This window comes from Helianthus annuus, chromosome 12 (genome assembly GCF_002127325.2).
Source record: "Helianthus annuus cultivar XRQ/B chromosome 12, HanXRQr2.0-SUNRISE, whole genome shotgun sequence".
Taxonomy (NCBI): Eukaryota; Viridiplantae; Streptophyta; class Magnoliopsida; order Asterales; family Asteraceae; genus Helianthus; species Helianthus annuus.
Window position 1 is genome coordinate 32,857,525 of NC_035444.2, and position 19,149 is coordinate 32,876,673.

At 38.6% G+C, this 19,149-nt stretch overlaps 1 long non-coding RNA gene across 1 annotated transcript; it reads right to left on the reverse strand.

The window, feature by feature from the left end:
• Positions 1-1,000: 1,000 nt before the first annotated feature.
• Positions 1,001-2,932, reverse strand: LOC110894621. The gene is made up of 2 exons (XR_002566566.2): positions 2,328-2,932; positions 1,001-1,279 (listed from the first exon to the last, which is right to left on the reverse strand). It is a non-coding gene; the product is annotated as an uncharacterized LOC110894621 (long non-coding RNA).
• Between the last annotated feature and the right edge of the window lie 16,217 nt (positions 2,933-19,149).

Consider the following 19,149-nt stretch of genomic DNA (forward strand, 5'->3'; position numbering starts at 1 on the left):
TTTTGTTTGGTAGCCTCTTAATGACCATTCAGATGCTACCTCTTAATGGTTTAAAACCTCTGAATGAATAAGAGGTAACTTCAAGTCTGAATGGTTAAGAGGTAACATCTGAATGGTAAATCATCACATGTCACATTCTTCTACCTTCTCATTGGAAAAATTCTTAATGGTTCCATTAAGAGGTAGACTCTTAATAACCATTCAGAGGCTACCAAACAACACCTTAAGTTTACCGCGCGGCAAGGTGCCGCAACCCCTTTGGTGAGCAATCTTCGGTGAATTATGAGGGACAAAAACGGTGAGTAGTCACCGAGTGGGGAAGAGGAGAGAGGTGGGAGGGAGAAGGGGTTAATGGTGGGCCCCAACCCCTTCCAACCAATCACAAATTTATCTTTTTTTTAAAGAAATTGTTTACCGCTCTCAATATGTTTGAGCACCCCTAGTGATTGAGTGTAAAATGGCGAGGGGAGTGGGGAGTTGACATGACATACCACTCTCCATTTGGGGAGCACTTCTTTCACCCTTGGGCCGAAATGTTGAGGCCGAAAATGATGGGTAAGATTTCTGGGCCGCTGCTGTTGGAATGCTGTTATGGGCTAATGTTTTTCTTGATGGGTTATTGCAATTGTTACTGGGCCTCCGTTGATTATAGGTAAAGATGTCAATCTGCTTACTACCTAATTTTGTTGACCCAAGTCAATAATTTCTTTTTAATGTACAAGATCATTAGTTTTCAATGTGTACAGCAAATTATAAAAAATAACAAACTTTTACATTGATTACGCAAATCATGTTAAAAGTAAACTAGGATTTTTTTACTTAAACAGTTATTCTTTTCTTTAGTCTAACTTGTAAGTTCTAAAACACTTAAACATTTATTCTTTTCTATATATATATTCGATTGGTAGGAAAAATGAAAGGATTATAACATATTATGTCTTAATTTTTAATTCAGATAACATATTTTTTCCTTCCAATTGAAGTAAGCTACTATACTAAGTTCAATAAAAGATAACTTGTGACATTAACCTTGGTAACTAACACGTGGTTAATTTGTTTTTAAATTCATACTTAAGTAATTGACAATACAATCACCTACTCCATCTACCGGTACCCATGGCGCACTATCTACGTACCATCAATTACCTGGTCATGTTTTTCATCCTTATGACTATTGATCACGACGTCCCACCTCTCTTCGCCGGGCATCATCACTTATCATAAACCTTTTATTGACATTCACCGCCACCGGTCACCATACAAAACTGCACTTACAAACCTAAATTCAAATACATAAACAGATATCTTCACATACGCTATTATGGAAGGAACTTTCATGAAATTACCCCGAGTACATTCATGTGACTACAACTAGAAAGTTGTCTTCTCCTTATTCACGCTGACTACAACTAGAAAGTTGGGTAACTTTACAAATAGTAACCAAGTTCTAAAAGTGTTTCAATTAAGTTACGTAAGTTTCAAAAGTGTTTCAGGTCACTCAACATTCATTTTTCATTAAAATTAAAGGTTTATTCATCCATTTCATAAGTAACCGCGGTGATGTGTTTGTTTCTTTTTTCCTTTTTATTTGATACTAACGTTGAGTGATGACGTGAATTGTATCTTGTTTTTAAAATTTTTAATGTAATTAAGGTGTTTTTATTTTTAATAAATATAATTTCATATATTAAAATAATCCGACCCCAGCATCTTATGCACAATTTTTTTCTTAACACGTGGAAAAAAAGACATGGCTCGATTTGAATGTTAAGTCATCTAATTGGGACAAAAAATGATATGAGTGACCTAATTAGAACACTTTTAAAACTTGGTTACTATTTTGTGACATTTTCCCGGATCTTGAATAAGTCTCAAGTTTCTTTACCTTCTGATCTTTTAGTGATGGGTGATGCTTGGTTTTTAAAGGTGTATCGACATTGTAGGACGATATTCTGCTAGTCGTTTTTTCTTGTTTATTTATGTATATTGTTCGCCGTTCAAAAATACAAAAATATAAATAAACAAGACTAGCAGAATATCGTCCTTTATGTTTGCAGGCGCTGTCCTTTAAGTTTAAAAATTACACTCCATGTCCTTTATGTTTGCAACCTATAACAGGCGGTGTCCTTTCTCATAAACCCAGTTAACTTTTTTATGTTAAAACCCCTCACCTTAACAGGAGGGACCATATGTGTAACTTTGTAAACATGAGGAACCTTTAATTTTTAGTGAGTTAGCTTACTTTCCTGGTGACGTTATTTATTATCATAAGAACACCATAAAATTATAAATCATCACAGAACAAAAAGAATTTAAAAAAATGAAACCTGTTAGCTCTTTTAGGATTAAACAGAACAAGTTAAGCCAACTTTTCCAATGCAAGTGCTTTTTACGAATTACCCACCATCGTCAACACCGAATCCCATTCAAACGACATCGTTCCACCCTCATCACCAAACCCTAACCCTAACTCACTAAAAACGGTACATCACCGATAATCTCCGGCCATAACTCACTAAGTCGATTCCGGCGAAGTTGAAGTCCGGGAACCGGAAAAACGACTTCGATTAGGTTGATGAAGAGCATTCAGATCCGAGTGTTCTTCAGATCACATCATATTTTTTAAACTGACACCATACTTCTAAACCGGAAACGACATTTCTTCAGATCCGAGGTTCGTTGATGAAGACCATTCAGATGCGACGAACGTTGATGAAGTCTGTTCTCAGATCCGACGTCATGAAAACCATAAACACCAGGTTTTTTTTGGGGTTTAATATAGGGAGATGGTGAACAGGGGTTTAATTCGACTGCTGCGTGCAGGTTGTTGGGGGTTAACAATGGTGGATGGCAGTAGCAGGTGTGGGGTGGATGGTGGTGGTGATGAGTTGGAGAGAGGTGAGACAGAGTTTATAGTTTTTTTTTTTCTAAATCTTTTGTTATTAAAATAATTATTTTAATAAAATGATAGGTATTTAATTAATTTACATAATTAGTCCCTGAAAGATGGAATGCAATTATTTTAACATTAAAGGCCCCTCATGTTTACAAAGTTACACATATGGTCCCTGCTGTTAAGATGAGGGGTTTTAACATAAAAAAGTTAACCGAGTTTATAAGAAAGGACACCGCCTGTTATAGGTCGCAAACATAAAGGACATAGAGTGTAATTTTTAAACTTAAAGGACAGCGCCTGCAAAAACCCTGAAACATAAAGGACGAAAAGTGCAATTTAGCCTAAATAAAATCCACGTTAGAAAACATTGCACTCATAGTTATGAGTACACATTTACACACATATCCTCCCTCTATCTTATGAAACCATGTCCAAACATACACTCACGAATCCCTCACTAGCTCAGAGTCACAATTCAATGACTCATGAACCCATATCGAAATAAAAACACACGTGAGGGTCAAACACATATCGTGCTGGTATTAATCATTAAGGGTGTTTTTATTTTTTTAATTATGTTATTTGTGGAAAATAAAGTTACCGAATTTATTTATTTCTATAATTTATGATAAATACGTAATGCATATTATATCATTTATCAACACCGCGAAATTCGCGGGTATTAGCACTAGTTTCTATAATTTATGATAATACGTAATGCATATTTAGCAAAGATAAAATACTTTAAACCAATATCATCAATACTAACTTCAGCTGCTAATAGCAAATGGACCAAATTTTAGAGTTTGACAGAGGCCATGTGTTTGACATAGTTTTCTTAAAACACATTTCTTCTGCTCAAGAAGCTGTTACTGAAAATGGACTCAAAAGCATGCAATTTCACCTGGAAAACGTATGTTAAATCTGTTGAAAACAAATGATGTGTTCTATCAGTTTCGGGAGGCGAAGTAAATAATATTGGTGATATGAGAGGCCGGATGTTACCAGAGGTTGCCAATATTATTCACTTTGCCTCCCAGGGGCGGACTCAATATAGAATGAGCCGTAGCACGGGCTACGGCTCAACCTCGTATTCGTATTCGCAGTGTAATTTTTTTTTGGTTTTATATATACCATACCCAAAAAGTATATACTCCTAAGGGAAAATTATGAAACTTGATATTATTCATTAAGCTCAAAACCTGTTTAGTAACAAAGCCCAAATAATTAGTTTTATGATAATTAAGCTCAAATTGTAATAACTAATAAAGCCCATATAATAGAATAAGTGATCTTGCGCGTCTTATGGTTGAAATGGGAACCGTTGAAAGATGTTTTTCGAAATTGAATATTATCAAGACGGATTTACACAATCGAATGAGCCCGGAATTTTTTAACAGTGTCATATGTTTGTGTAGTCGAAAAGGATTTTTTTCCATAAAGTAAAAGATGACGATTTGATCGAACGATTTCAAGCTATGAAAAAAAAGGTCATATTAGGTATTTATTTACTTTATTTATTTATTGTCTTTTTTTTTAATATTGTATGATTGAATGGGTATTTTTTTGGGATACCCCTGATTTAATGGGCTAGTTCCATCACTGTTGCCTCCAATAAGCATTCACGAATTTGTTTCTGACTGCCGGGGTGAAGACTTCTCAGGAGATCACCCATCCTAATACTACCCCTACTTGAGCACACAACTTTTAGAGAATCACACAAGATTGGATAAAATTACTTTACTTTTATATCCCTATTGTGAGATTAGAGAACCACAGCTAGAATATAGATTTAGGAATCATATGAATTTAGTTATAATCGTAATCCTAACCAGGCTATTATGATATTCATAGTTCTTGTGTTGTTATTGTTCTTGAACAAGAAGTAATCCTAAATGATGCAAAAAATAAAATTATTGTTCAACAAACAACCCCCAAGACTAATTAGGACTGAGTTTGCCATGTGGAAGCGCATGATGATGAACTTCTCATCATCTATAATCGCTCGTTAGTAGGAATGTGAAAGGGTTAAATTTTATCTTTCTTAATGTGAACAATCTATGATGAAGTGATACTTGATTTCAATGCTCTTGGTCTTTGCGTGCTGAATATGCTTTTTAGTAAAAGAGATATCACTCATGTAGCCAACCATTTTTTTTTGAAAGAAAAACTTCATTAGACACCAACCAAACCCGAAGACCGGGCAGGCCAAAAAACAACAAAAAACAAACTACATAATTACAAATTTACACCAATCCGATCAAGAGATAGGATTGTTCTTAACTCTATACTTGTACCAAAGAAAACCTAAAGACCTGACCTCGCTAAAGGTAGATTCCACCTTGGCTTCAACCCCTGAAAAGATTGCCTTGTTTCGAGCAGACCAAAGACACCAGCAAGCACTAACGACAATACCATGGACCACCGATTTGACTTTGTTTGCGATGTTACTATGCAAATGAATTTCCAGCAGATCCTTGAAAGTGAAAACGAAGATCGGAGGAAGACGGCACCACCAGCTGATTTTCTGCCAAGCAAGAGCAGCCATAATGCAGGAAGAGAAGATATGATTTACAGTCTCGGCCTCCGATTTGCAAAACGGGCACAGCCCATCGCCTACAAAGATACCTTCTCTCCATAATGCGTCCGACGTCGGTAAACGGTTCATCTCGAATCTTCAACCGAGGATGTTGCACTTTAATGGTACCCAAGAACACCAATCCATGACATAAAAGTTCCTGTTGATAGCAGAATCGTTAAGGAGTTTCTTGACAGAATTGACAGAAAAAGAACCCGAACGATCCGGCAACCACGACCAATCGTCCCCATTATTGTTTAACGAAACCGAAGATAAAGCAGACAGCAAGTCGTCCAGCTCTGAACGTTCTTCACCCAATTCTGGATCGTGCCTCCAAAGCCAGTTACCCTCCAATCGATCCTGAACACAGCAGGTCTTGACCATCTCGAGCGAAAAGAGGAGAGGAAAAACCTCCTTAAGGGGCACATCTCTCAGCCAAGGGTCCAACCAAAAGAGGATACCGTCCCCCTACCCACTTTTACCCTAAAAATACCCCCGAAGACGAACATTATCGGTAATTGGTTTAGAAATAACAGTGGAGATACTGGCCCAAACACCTCCAACATATTTTTTAACGGGAAGAAACGACCAATCTGAGCCTCCAGAATGGATAGCGTCCACAACCCTAACCCAAAGGCTATCTTCCTCTTTTTTGTACCTCCATCCCAATTTACACAAAAGAGCCCTGTTGACATTATACAATTTACTAATACCCAAACCCCCCAACTTGACGGGAATGGACAGCCTCTCCCAAGCCACCCAATGGGTCTTCCTAACATCACAAGACCATCCCCACAAGAATTTTTTTTATCATCCGTTCCAGATCCTTGACGACCTTGACAGGCGCTTTATAGAGAGAGAAATAGTAGTTGGGAAGGCTAGCTAGGACAGACCGAATGAGAGTAACTCTCCCACCAATTGAAAGTAAAGCAGACTTCCACAATGCGAGTCTTGATTCGAAGATATCATAGACGGGTCTCCAATTTCCGATACGATTCATATTCGCCCCCACCTTGAGACCGAGATATTTGAACGGAAGGGAATCCGACTTACACCTAACACTATCCACCAAACTTCCCACGTCCGCTAAATCCACCCCAATACCAAACAAACTTGACTTCCAAAAGTTAATTCGCAAACCAGAGCACACATGGAAACATCTTAAGATTCTCACAATATTAAGAGCATTGCCCAAACTCCAATCCCCAATGATAAGGGCGTCATCCGCAAAGAAAAGATGAGAAAGGGTCGGCCCATGGTTGGGAAGATGAATGCCCGAAACAATACCTAGCTCCGTAGCTTTATCAAAGAGACATGACAAGGCTTCCATAACCACCACGAACAGAAAGGGAGAGATAGGGTCGCCTTGTCTTATCCCTTTACCACATTTAAATTCAAAGGTGGGCGCTCCATTAACCAAAACAGAAGCCCTAGCCGAAGAAAGAATACCCCAAATCCACTTACACCACCTAGCCCCGAAACCCATCTGACGGAGAACATCCATCACAAACCCCCAGTTTATATTATCATACGACTTTTCGAAGTCGATTTTGAAGAGTAACGCCTCATTCTTACTTTTTTTCAGCCAATAACACACCTCATTGATGATAAGAGGACCGTCCAAAATGAATCTATTTCCCAAGAACGCAGACTGGCTGTTTGAAATAACCGACCCCAAGATCGTCTTTAACCTGTTAGCTAATATCTTGGATATAACCTTATTGACCACCCCAACCAAACTAATGGGGCGGTAATCACCAAGATCCGAAGGATCTCTTTTTTTCGGAACCAAGGCAATGAAGGCAGAGCCGCACCCAGCATTGATCTGACCAGACTCAAAGAAAGCCACCATAAGAGACAAGAAATCATTCTCAAAAAGGGACCAAAACCGTTTAAAAAACCGAAAGTTGAACCCATCCGGGCCGGGCGCCCGATCATCCCCGCAATCAAACACCGCGGCTTTGATTTCAGTTTCTGAAAACTGAGATTCCAGCCAGAAAGCATCAGAAGAAGAAATCTTCTTCAAATTAGCACAAGCCAAATAAGGACGGGATGCATAATCCTCCACAAACTTGGATTTGAAGAAATTAAAAACACCCTTTTCGACTAACGAAGGTTTAGACACCCAACTATTACCGATGTTAAGCCCGTGGATAACATTGGAAGCTTCCCTGCAATTAATCATAGAATGAAAAAATTTAGAATTTTCATCCCCCTCCTTGGCCCATCTAACCCTCGACCTTTGCCTCAGGTCCATCGTTTTGGCAAACTCCATCTCGGCTAAGGCCTTTTTGTTCTCCGACATAATCCATTCCTCCTCTTCTGTCAACTCTCTAGACCCAAGAATTGCCTCCAGCTCCTCCAACTCTATCTCAGCAACCCTACGAGATTCACCCTCCTTTTGAATCACTTTGTCTCTCCACTCCCTAATCCTACCACGAACGAAACCCAACTTTTTGATCAGAGCAACATCAGGGGGATAGCCAGGAGCCGAGAACTCATTACAAGCGTTTTCCACAACCTCCGAAAACCCCTCTTTATCCAACCAAGAGTTAAAAATACGAAACGGACGTGGCCCGAAGTTAACCGCTTTAGATATCAAAACAATCGGGCAATGATCCGACCACATACGGGGCAGAGCCTGAACACGAGCCTCCAGCCAACCGTTGAAGAAGTCCGAATTAACTAAAAACCTATCAAGCTTACTCAGCTTGCTTCCATTTTCCGAACGCCAAGTGAATTGCATGCCTCTCATATCGTACTCAATCAGACCCGCATCAAACACAAAAGCATTAAAATTACTGGCACATGAAGGTTTGAAAGCACAATTCCTCCTTTCCTCGTGAAAACGGACAGCATTGAAATCTCCCCCAATGATCCAGTATCCATCAGAATTATTAATAAGACCCGTTAATTCCTCCCAAAGAGCTTTTTTAGCCGGGATCCCTTGGGGAGCGTAAACATTCAGAAAATTAACAACTGAGTTGCAGCCCACTAGGAAACCCCTAACATGGAGAAAGTGCCTACTTTTAAGAGACGAATCCAAACGAAACAAACTGTCATCCTACATACAGATAAGACCCCCCGAAATCCCAGAGGCATCAACCGACTCCATACCAAACCTGTTACTTCCCCAAAATTTCGAAAACTCAGATCTAGTAACTCCAGCCTGTTTAATCTCTTGAATAGCAAGGAAGTTGATACCCTGATCCCGAATAATTGAGCTAATCCAACCAGATTTATGAATACCCCCTAAGCCCCTTACATTAATAGAGAGACAATTCATTGCGGAAACGATTTGATACCTGAGTTGACGATGGAATCTTTGACCAGACCAGAAAAATCGTTGAGCTTAACTCCAAGCAGATCCCCAACAGCAACTGTATCCTCGACTTCCTTATCCACCCCGGAGGGAATAACAAATCCAGGGGGATCGAGAATCCCGTCGGAGCCATCGGCCGCTCCGTTGTCGTCCATCCTATCTTCTTCGAGATCCACCGGGTTGGCATCAACATTAAGATCAAGCCCTTCGATAATTCTCTCCATGTCTGGCTTGCTGCTCATAGAGACAACGGGGACATTATCAGTAAAACCAACGAATCCAAATCCCTCTTCGTGATCCTCCAACTCTCTTCTGGACCTCTTCATGGGCCGATGATCCCCAGGAGAATACTTATTACCAACCTGGACCTGACCTTTCCTGTGTTTAAAGCCCAAGGATGACTTGCGCTGGGCCCTAGACTTCAAGATGCCAGAAGCTACACCAAGCCCAAAAGGAGGGGACCCAATCCCATCAAAAGAAACATTGGGACCCACCGAAGCTAACATAAAACCGACATTCAAAGAAGGTTTAGGGGGCCCGCCGCCGCCTCCACAAAAGGCTGATTATCATTATTATCCTCGTGCACATGCATGGGAGACTTAACCTCGGACTGAACGCCATCATCAAGAGAAGACTTTTTGAATTCCTCTAGACCTTCCATCTTCTGAGACCCCCGACTTCCCCCTCCCCAGAGCTAACCGGAACAGCCACCCGAGAAGACACCAATGGAAATTCCGAAGCCGGCCTACCATCAACCTCAAAATCCAAACATCCGGGACCCAGTCGCCGAGTTCCTCATCCACCCAAATCCTGAAAACCTTGTTTTTCCATCTCAACGACACCAATTCATTGCACCATTTAGCTTCGCCCACTAACACCCCAATCTTAACAACAGACACCAATTAGCTACATGGATTTTGAACGGTGCAATGAATTGGGTCAAAAAACGGGGGTCGAAAACTCATGTAGCCAACCATGATGGGGTCTTTTGTAAGTTAAAATCCATAGTCTAGCAAAAGATTTTGAACTCAAGTAATTGAGCATGCCACTTTCCAACAACAATATATTCAGCCTCAGGTTGAGACTCTGATTTTCTTCTTGCTTTGCCACGACACCAATCTTACACTAAGGGAATTGACATCCACTGGTTCTTCATTTCCTACTTAGTGTACAACTTGCATATTCACCATCTAAAAACAGTTAAATTTAAAGAGGAGTTCTTAGGGTACCAAAGGCCAAGATTAGGGTACCTTTGAGGTACCTAAAAGATCCTTTTGGTATGAGTTTTGTGTGACACATTAGGATTTGCTTGGTATCTTGCAAACACATGTTAAAAACATGATATCTGGTAAAGGGGCGCATGATTTAAGGGGCGGGGAGGGGCGCCCGACCCTCCAAACTTTTCGATCAGTAGTGTTATATATGTACGTTTCGTATAGGATTTTGTAGGTATATACGTTTTCGACCGCCCGGTTTATAAAAAAAATTAGATATATACGTTTTCGACCCCCGGTTTTAACTTTTTGATTTATATAGCTCAAATAAAATATTTAATTAGCCCAAATATTATAGCCCAAATCATTATATTTGGTAGAATACTAGAATGTATATTATATAACCCAAATTAAATCATTACATAGCCCAACTTAAAAGCCCACCCTATAAAAAAAAAAAAAAACCTAAATTCATTTACTTTGGGACATTGACCAGAAGAACAGAAGCCACAAGCCAGAACTGCAGAAGGGGGGGGGGGGACGCAGGTTCCAGAACTTTTCGACTTCAGCTTCTTGTTCGAGAAAAGAAGTTAAAACGTTGCTCGTTGTTGTGGTTTTGTACTCTTGTTCGACTTCTTCAAACTTCATAAGGGTAAAGCTATGTGTTTTTTATCTTTAGGTTTAATTTAGAGCTGCAATTTATGTGATTTAGGTTGAAATTAGGGGTGAAATTTGTCCGAATTTTTGCCCTAAACTTGTTGAGTCTTTCTGTAACTATGTCTAATTTTATTTGTTTAATCTTATTGTGATTTGATTTAGATAGAAAATTTAGGGCTTCAAACGAACCAAACGTTTGGTGAACAGTTCGTGAACCGTTCGGCGGGAAGTTCGTTTATGTTCGTTCGTTTACTAAACAAACGAACACGAACAAGAAATTTAGTTCATTTAGTTAAATGAACAAACATGAACAGAGGTCGTGTTCGTTCGTTTATGTTCGTGAACGTTCGGTAACGTGTTCGTTTGTGTTTGATACTTCATTAGTGTTTTTAGTTTTTATATTTATTTAAATACTTCAAAATTACGATAAATTAAATATCTAATAAGTGTCGGTGTATTATATATTCTGTTCATGAACGATTGTTTGTGTTCGTTTGTTTCCATTTGTGTTCATGAACATTAGTTTGTTGTGCTCATTTGTGTTCGTCAACGTCCGTTGCCTAAAATTAACAAACAAACACAAACGAACATGAACAAGTTCATTTCCTTAACAAACGAACACGAACATAAAATCTCGTTCGATAAGTGTTCGTGAATGGTTCGCGAACACACATATTTCTTAACAAACGAAAAAGAACAAGGTCTTGTCTGTGTTCGTTCGGTTTGTTTGCAGCCCTAATAGAAATTAGAGTTTGAAATTTAGAGTGATTCGTTAACTTGTTTTGTTATTAGATTATGCTATGTGGAAGAATAAAATGATAACTTTTTTTTATGTTTGAGAACGTTTTTTATTTGATATTAATGTTTGACCCGACCCGAATCGAATCACCGACGTCCGACCCGAACATACACTTCAAAACTACGCGATAGAAATTGTTTCTAGGTATGTTACCTTCCGACCCCCCAAACTTTTTTTTCAAGCTTCGCCACTGATCTAGTATACTTGTAGTGAAATACATTAAGGAGTCTATATGGTTTGATCAACATCCTCCTCTTCAAAGTCATGATGTATTGAATTAGTTGTGCTCATAGGTGTGTATGTAAGTGTAATCTTGCACTATTCAAAGTCAAATTTGAGTTGGAGATCCTATTTGGGCTGGTTTATGAAAATGCCTTTGTTAATTTATTTGATTTGCAACCCCTAAAAAAAAAAAAAAAAAAAAAAAAAAAAAACCTGAGCTCACCCATGAAACTTACCTCAAACTTGGAATGTAATAAGGTTTGAAATTCCTGACAACGTTTAAACTTGTTGACTAAAAAAATGATAATATCCACATAAGTTTATATTAGTAAGATATCCCCCACCCAATCTTTTTCGAGAAAAAATGTCCTGTTAGTGGTTTTTATTGTATATCCGTGATAGATCTCTGGAACATTGACAAGGTTCCATACCATGCTTCTCTTGTATATTCACTTGTAAGGATTAATAATTATGTCGCAAAATCGAATTGTATTGTTGAGTAAATTACTGTTTGACCAGGAACGCATCAAAATACTTCAAAGTTTTCATCTATTGAATATGGACCGTTAGGGTTGTTCATGAGCCAAGACGAGCCGAGCTAGGGCAAGTTCGGGCTTGGCTCGATTATAAACCGAGCTGGCTCGGCGCTCGGCTCGGCTCGGATTTGAATTCGAGCTGAAAATCTAAGCTTGGGCTCGACTTGGTTTTAAACCGAGCTGGCTCGGCTCAGCTTGGTTCGGCTCTATTTTAAAAATAAAAATTAATACATAACTCTCAAAATTCAGTATTCTAAAATATTATTCAATACTTTAAAAGAACATATTCAAAATAAGTTCAATCTAATACATTGTAAGTCAAAATCACGTTCAACAATGCAAAATAAATTTTATATCTCAAGTAAATACAATATTTGTTCATTAGCACGACAATCAACCTTTAAATATATAGATATCAAACTACAAACCTAAATATATGTGAATAATAATCAATTTTTGTAATATATTATATGTATATAAAAATACAATATATTATAAGTAAAATAATTTGAGCTAAGCCGAGCCGAGCTACCAAGCGAGTCAAACTGAGCCAATTTGGCTCATCCCGAGCCGAACTAGGCTCCCTTTCTAACCGAGCCGAGCTGGCTCGGCTCACTTTCAAACCGAGCCATATCGAGCAAGCTTCTTCCAAGCTAAATCCGAGCGAGCTTCGAGCGAGCTCCGAGCCGCGAGCTTTTTGGACAGCCCTATGACACGTTGACTTTTTACTTTGAGAATTAACCAAAAGCCGTAAAGTGGGAATGGAGGTCGTCGATGTCTAACGTGGATGTTTCTATAAACCTTCAGCAATTGCTTCTAGACAGTGTTCAGTTTTCGGAACGGGGCGATAAATGGGAGTGGATGTCTGGTTCGAATGGGGAATATACAGTGAAAGCGGTCAAGCGTCTTTTATACTCGGACTATGAGGTGGTCAGCGGCTACGTTATGAATTGGTGTCACTGGACTCCAGCCAAATGTAACATACATGTTTGGAGAATGGAAATGGACAAGATCCCAACCGGAGAAGTGCTAAGGAAAAGGAATATTCAAATTGAAGACACGCTATGCCCTTTATGCAGGTCGGAAGAAGAAACCACGGAACATTTGTTTATTTCGTGTTTTGTTTTTTAGCTTCTACTATTTGGAACGGTGTTAGTTCATGGTGCAAAATTCCAAATATTTTCACTTTCTCGATTAAAGATCTCCTCGGTTTGCATTTGGCGCTTAGAGCTTCGGAGAAGAAGAGGGCTGCGGTCCAAGGTATTATCATCATCGTCTGTTGGAGTTTATGGCGTGCTAGGAACAATCTTAGATTTTCTAATTTGCCGGTTAAGATCGATAGTATATTGAGTGAGGTTAAAGCTTTGAGTTTTCTTTGGTTTTCGAATAGATCGAAGTATAAGGGAGTAGAGTGGAGAGATTGGTGCTCTTTTGTAAATATGTAATTCTGCGTGTTGTTTTGTTTTGTCGTCCCGTCTTGGGTCGGCTGCGTTGTTAATGAAGTATACCTTCAAAAAAAAAAAAAAAAAAAACAAAAGCCGTAATAATTATTTCCAAATCCTAGAACCTTATCCAGTGGCGGAACTAGAATTTTTTGACTGAGTGTCGCAATAGAAATGTTTTACAAAATTTATAGTTGGTATATTTATATGGAAAACATAACTTTTTATTTAACAAGGGTTTTCGCTATATAAATAATCTATTATTAATTGGTTTTTGTAAGGCTAGGTCACCAACGAGTTCATCTTCAAATAATTCAACTTTCTATAGCGATTAATTGGTTTTTACAAGGCTAGGTCACCAACGAGTTCATCTTCAAATAATTCAATTTCCTATAGTGATTTTATTATTATTTTCTTAGAATTTTAGTGTATTTATCGAAATATATTTCTAAACATGCATTTCTACACATAAAAATAACAGTAGTTAGCAATGATAAAAAAATTTATATCAAATAATAATCTAGTTAATTAATCAAATATCTTTAAAGTTGAAATACAAAATAATAAATATAAATAAATAATCAATACACATGACATAATTTAAGTTAAGTCACCTTTAGTAATGAAATAATAGAAAAGTGAAACAAAAAGAAAAGAACTTACATGATGGCTTTTGTAGAGGATTTGACAATTGACAATTGTAGAGAAAATACGGAGTTAGATCGGAGAGAAATTTTTTAAGAGTGGTAGGGATACTGGGTTGTAAAGAGAAGAAAAACAAAATTAGGTTATTAATTTTTAAATCGGGTCAGGCTCATTTTTCAAAGCCCAAAATAATATTACTATGTAATCCAATAATATTAGAGAAAAATACGAAAATAGCCAAGAATAAGTTTGACTTACTAAAATGGTCATCTTATGCGTTGGTGAAGCAAGGCATCACTGATTACGAGAGTGCTTATGCGTCTGCAGGGCTCATTCATGCGTCCGCCAATGTAGAAGTGACACGTGTCTCAATGACATCATGCGTCCTATGCATCTGTGACTCATCCCATCATCCCATGCGTCCGTTTGAGGCATCCCATGCGTCCGTGACTCATCCCATGCGTTGCCGACTCATCCCATGCGTCTGTGACTCATCCCATGCATCCGTGACTCATCCCATGCATCCCATTTTCATACTTGCTGCTTCATCCATACACGCATCCATTTAAAGAATTAAGAACGCATAAGAGGGGTGATGCCCCGTTCCAACGACGCATGAGCTGGCTATTTTGGTAAGTCAACTTTATTCTTGGCCATTTTCGTAAATTCCTCGTAATATTATACATATATTTATCTTCTTTTTTATATGAAAGCTAAAACCAGAAGTCATAACATCCGCTTGCTATTGCCTCATTGTCGCTTGCTGCCTGCATGCCACACCGCCGTCCAACCGAAAAACCTTCAGCATCTCTTTTTCTTTTAGTTTTAGCGTTTTACAGAAGAAAAATGAGGGGTCAACAATAAGAAGTCCTTTTGGGCTCTATACTCCGGTAAGGCATAGATTTGGCCGGCCGGAGGGTCAGCTGACCCCCTGACCCTCCTGTAGTTTTGTCACCGACCTTATCTATTCAAGGAGTTGATTACAAGATAATGAAAAATACATAAAAATTCTCTCTAGTATCTAACCTATTGCGTTCATATGTTTGTTGTGATATTGTCTAATCAACTTCCTTTAATATTGTTGCTGAAATGACATTACCGGAAACCTTAGCCTTATAAGGAAACTTAGCTGTAGAAGAAACCCCTTGAGCGGTTGAAGTCACATAATATAACCATACTCAGTAGAAAGTTTGTAAAGCATAAAACTTTGATTATCACTAACCTTGATCAATATTAATCACGTGAGGCTCAAGTGGTAGGAGTACTTGAGTTTTCCTTTGAAGCCTCAAGTTCACTTCTCATTTGGTGCAAAAAAGGAGTGAGACACTGGTGGGCAGTGATAGGAGATTCCGGGAAACCTGAGTTCGATCTTTGAGCCAAACAGGTTTTACTGGTAATTTACCGTCGTGCCTACGGGTGGGTGGGTTACCGGGTTTTCCCGGAATTGGTGGTGGACCACTTGTTGGGGAATTTCAGTTTGCCGGATGATCAGAGAGGCGTGTAATCACTCTCAGATCAAATTATTTCAGTGGTTCACCCGAAAAATTCAATCGGATACAACTCTGATTTTATGAGAAATTGAACCAGGGTATGTTAGTGTGTGTGAATTTTCGAACCAGGAAGAAGAATGTGATCAAACTGTCTACGAATTTCGTTTTTGGGGTCGACCCCAGCCAGGGGCTGCCGCCCCTTGGACCCTGCTCCCAGGGGCGCTGCCCTCGGACCCCCGCCAAGGGGGCGCTGCCCCCTTGGAACCCCCGTAGAGTCCGCCCGTACACTTCGAATTATAATAACTCAAACAAGCGTGCACTCCCGCACATTCTAACTTGCTTGATGTGTATTATTATTTGCTTTGATCACCAAGTCAATCCCCGATTACACTAAAATATCTAACACCACTCAGGTTTCTTTCGGAGTACTGCGTTTGTCCAGTGAATGCCCCATTAATGCTCAAGCTTCAATGAAACACATCAAATAGTTTAAACTTGATGCTTAGTACCAACTCCATAGTACAAACTTTAACCAAGTTAAGTCAAAACTCATTCTTAAATAGTACTAGTTACTATAGTTTTGCATCATCCGTTTACTATTATATACTATCACATTCTTTTGTTTGAAATTGAGATCTACTAGTTATCTTACCTAAAAGAGCAATGAGCTCTACATCTTATACACTTGGGTCTCCCACGGACCCATCCTGCTTGGGCTTCCGAGCTATATTTGCTATTGCATGAATAGGAGTGTAAACGAGGCTCACTTGACTGGGCTTGAGCTCGGCTCGTGATGTTTATATGAAGCTCGGCTTGGTTCGAGCCTACTTATTTGAGCTCAAGCTCGGTTTGCGAGTAAAACCCAAAGCTCGAGCTCGGCTCGACTCGGCTCAAGCTATTTTGAGAACAACCTCAAACGAACTAAAAGCTCGGCTCAATATTGCTTAAACGAGCCAAAGCTCGGCTCGAGCTCGACTCGCCAATGTTATCATCATTATTAGTATTATATATAAAAAAATAAAAATGTCGTTTGGGCTCGTTTAGGCTCGCGAGTCTCAACGAGCTTTGAATTTCAGGCTCGAGCTCGAACTCGATAACTAAACAAGCTCTATTTCAGGCTCGAGTTCGGGCTCGTTAAAGCTCGGCTCGTTTGAGTTTTTAATCGAGCCAATAACGAGTAGCTGTCGAACCTTTAGGCTTGTTTACACCTATGCATGAACCCTTTATGATGATTTTAAACCACTAAGAAAAAAGTTGAATAGTGGACCAAAGATATCATGGCCGACCACAAGAAGTAAAGAGTTTCCTCCCTCCACAAAATAAGCAAAAGCATTAAAATTCATAAATATTGCTTACCTCTTGTATAAAACCAATATATACATACAAATACTCACAAGGAATTTTTTCAGTTTTACATCTTCTACATATGTTTGTATAACTATATACAGGGCGGCCCATTAGGGTAATTGGGCTAGGCGACGACTTAGGGCCTCCGAAAAAATAGGGCCTTCAAAAAAAAAATCTATATTTAAAAAAATGATATTATATTTACGGTGATATTTATTAACATTAATACAAGTGTAGTCTGGTGGTAAGAACAAGATTTGGTTTTTTATAGAGGGCTGGGTTCGAATCCCACCTACTACCCATTTTCAAAATTATTAATCACCCAACTCACTCCTTTAATAAAGGGTTTTAAATGCATCTTTTTTAATCACCCCCTCTTAATTTAATAAGCTAAAATATTTTGTCCACACATTTTTTAACATGATACGTCTATGTAAAATTTTATTTTAAAAAAATTGTTTCTAACTAATAACAATAGTATACTTAAAATAACTAGAATGTTTTAATTCCTTTCACACATAATGTAAGTTGTTATTTGTTAGGTTAACTCTTTTGACCAACTTAGATTTGATTTATGTATTAGATCCCAACATTATTTGATTAGGGAAATCATCTAGTTTATATAATGGTTAAGTGTTTTATAAGTTTCTTCCTAATATATTTCATGTCAGATACAAACTGAAATTACGAGTCTAAAAAAATTAAAAAGGGCCTCGAATTTTTAATTCGCTTTGGGCCTCCAAAATTCTAGGACCGGCCCTGACTATATATTCACATGAAATTCATGCAAAGGTTTCATTCTCAATATAGAACGGTCTATGGGCTTGTAAGGATGTCATTTTGCATAAATAACAATATTTATGTATAATATATTATAAATTATAAATACTATTACTATTACTATTTCTATTTCTGAACATAATCACTATAAACATTTGACACTAACAATTAGTGATATCTTTTATTTATAACCGAAACAAAATTACATGTATCATTATATAACATGTGTTATTTTGATAAATTCATTTAAACACGTAGTTAATAAAGGTTCACTTAATGTCGATATCTATACAATTATATCATGTTATTAGCAAATTTCGTTATATGATGGATGTGTTCGTATAAAAACAACAATATCATACATCGAAACCCTACATTATGGATTCAGACCCACACTCCCATGATGTTGAGCAAGTGTTCAGAACCTAGTGGTGGATCCATAAATTTTCGTCACAGGGGAAAAATGGGTATAAATTGGCCTGGCCAAGTAAACAAAAGATTACGATAAATTAATATGAAATGATTTCAATAATTTAAATGTAAGCGAACTCAGTGGGTGTTTAGCATCCAAATTTTGCAAACTTTTAGGGGCTATTTGGTAGCCTCTTAATGATCATTCAGATGCTACCTCTTAATGGTTTAAAACATCTTAATGAATAAGAGGTAACCTCAAGTCTGAATGGTTAAGAGGTAACATCTGAATGGTAAATCATCACATGTCACATTCTTCTACCTTCTCATTGGTAAAATTCTTAATGATTCCATTAAAAAAGTAGCGTTTTAATGACCATTCAGAGGCTACCAAACAGCCCCTTAGTATAACTCTGGCTGGATTAGGGGGCAAATGCCCCATCCGAATAAGCTTAATGCATTTAATAGAAATCAGGTAGGGGGTGGGGGAATATTTTAGACCATGGGGTATGGTGGGGCTTGGGTTGGGGGCATGAGTTGACACGTGGAAAATAAACTCAAACACACGTCCGTGGGGTATGGTGGGACTTGGGTTGAGGGCATGAGTTGACACATGGGGGCATGTGAAATGGCTAGTTTGATTTGGCCATTGAGAGCCCGCCATGTCACCTTGCTAGCCCGCCCCACGCCCGGCTTCAAACCCAAGCCCCAAGGGCCACGCCCCAACCCAAGCCCACCCAGGGTGGTGGCTGGGGCGTTTCCCCCCAACTCAAGCCCCATACCCCATAGTCTTAGAGTACTCCCACTACC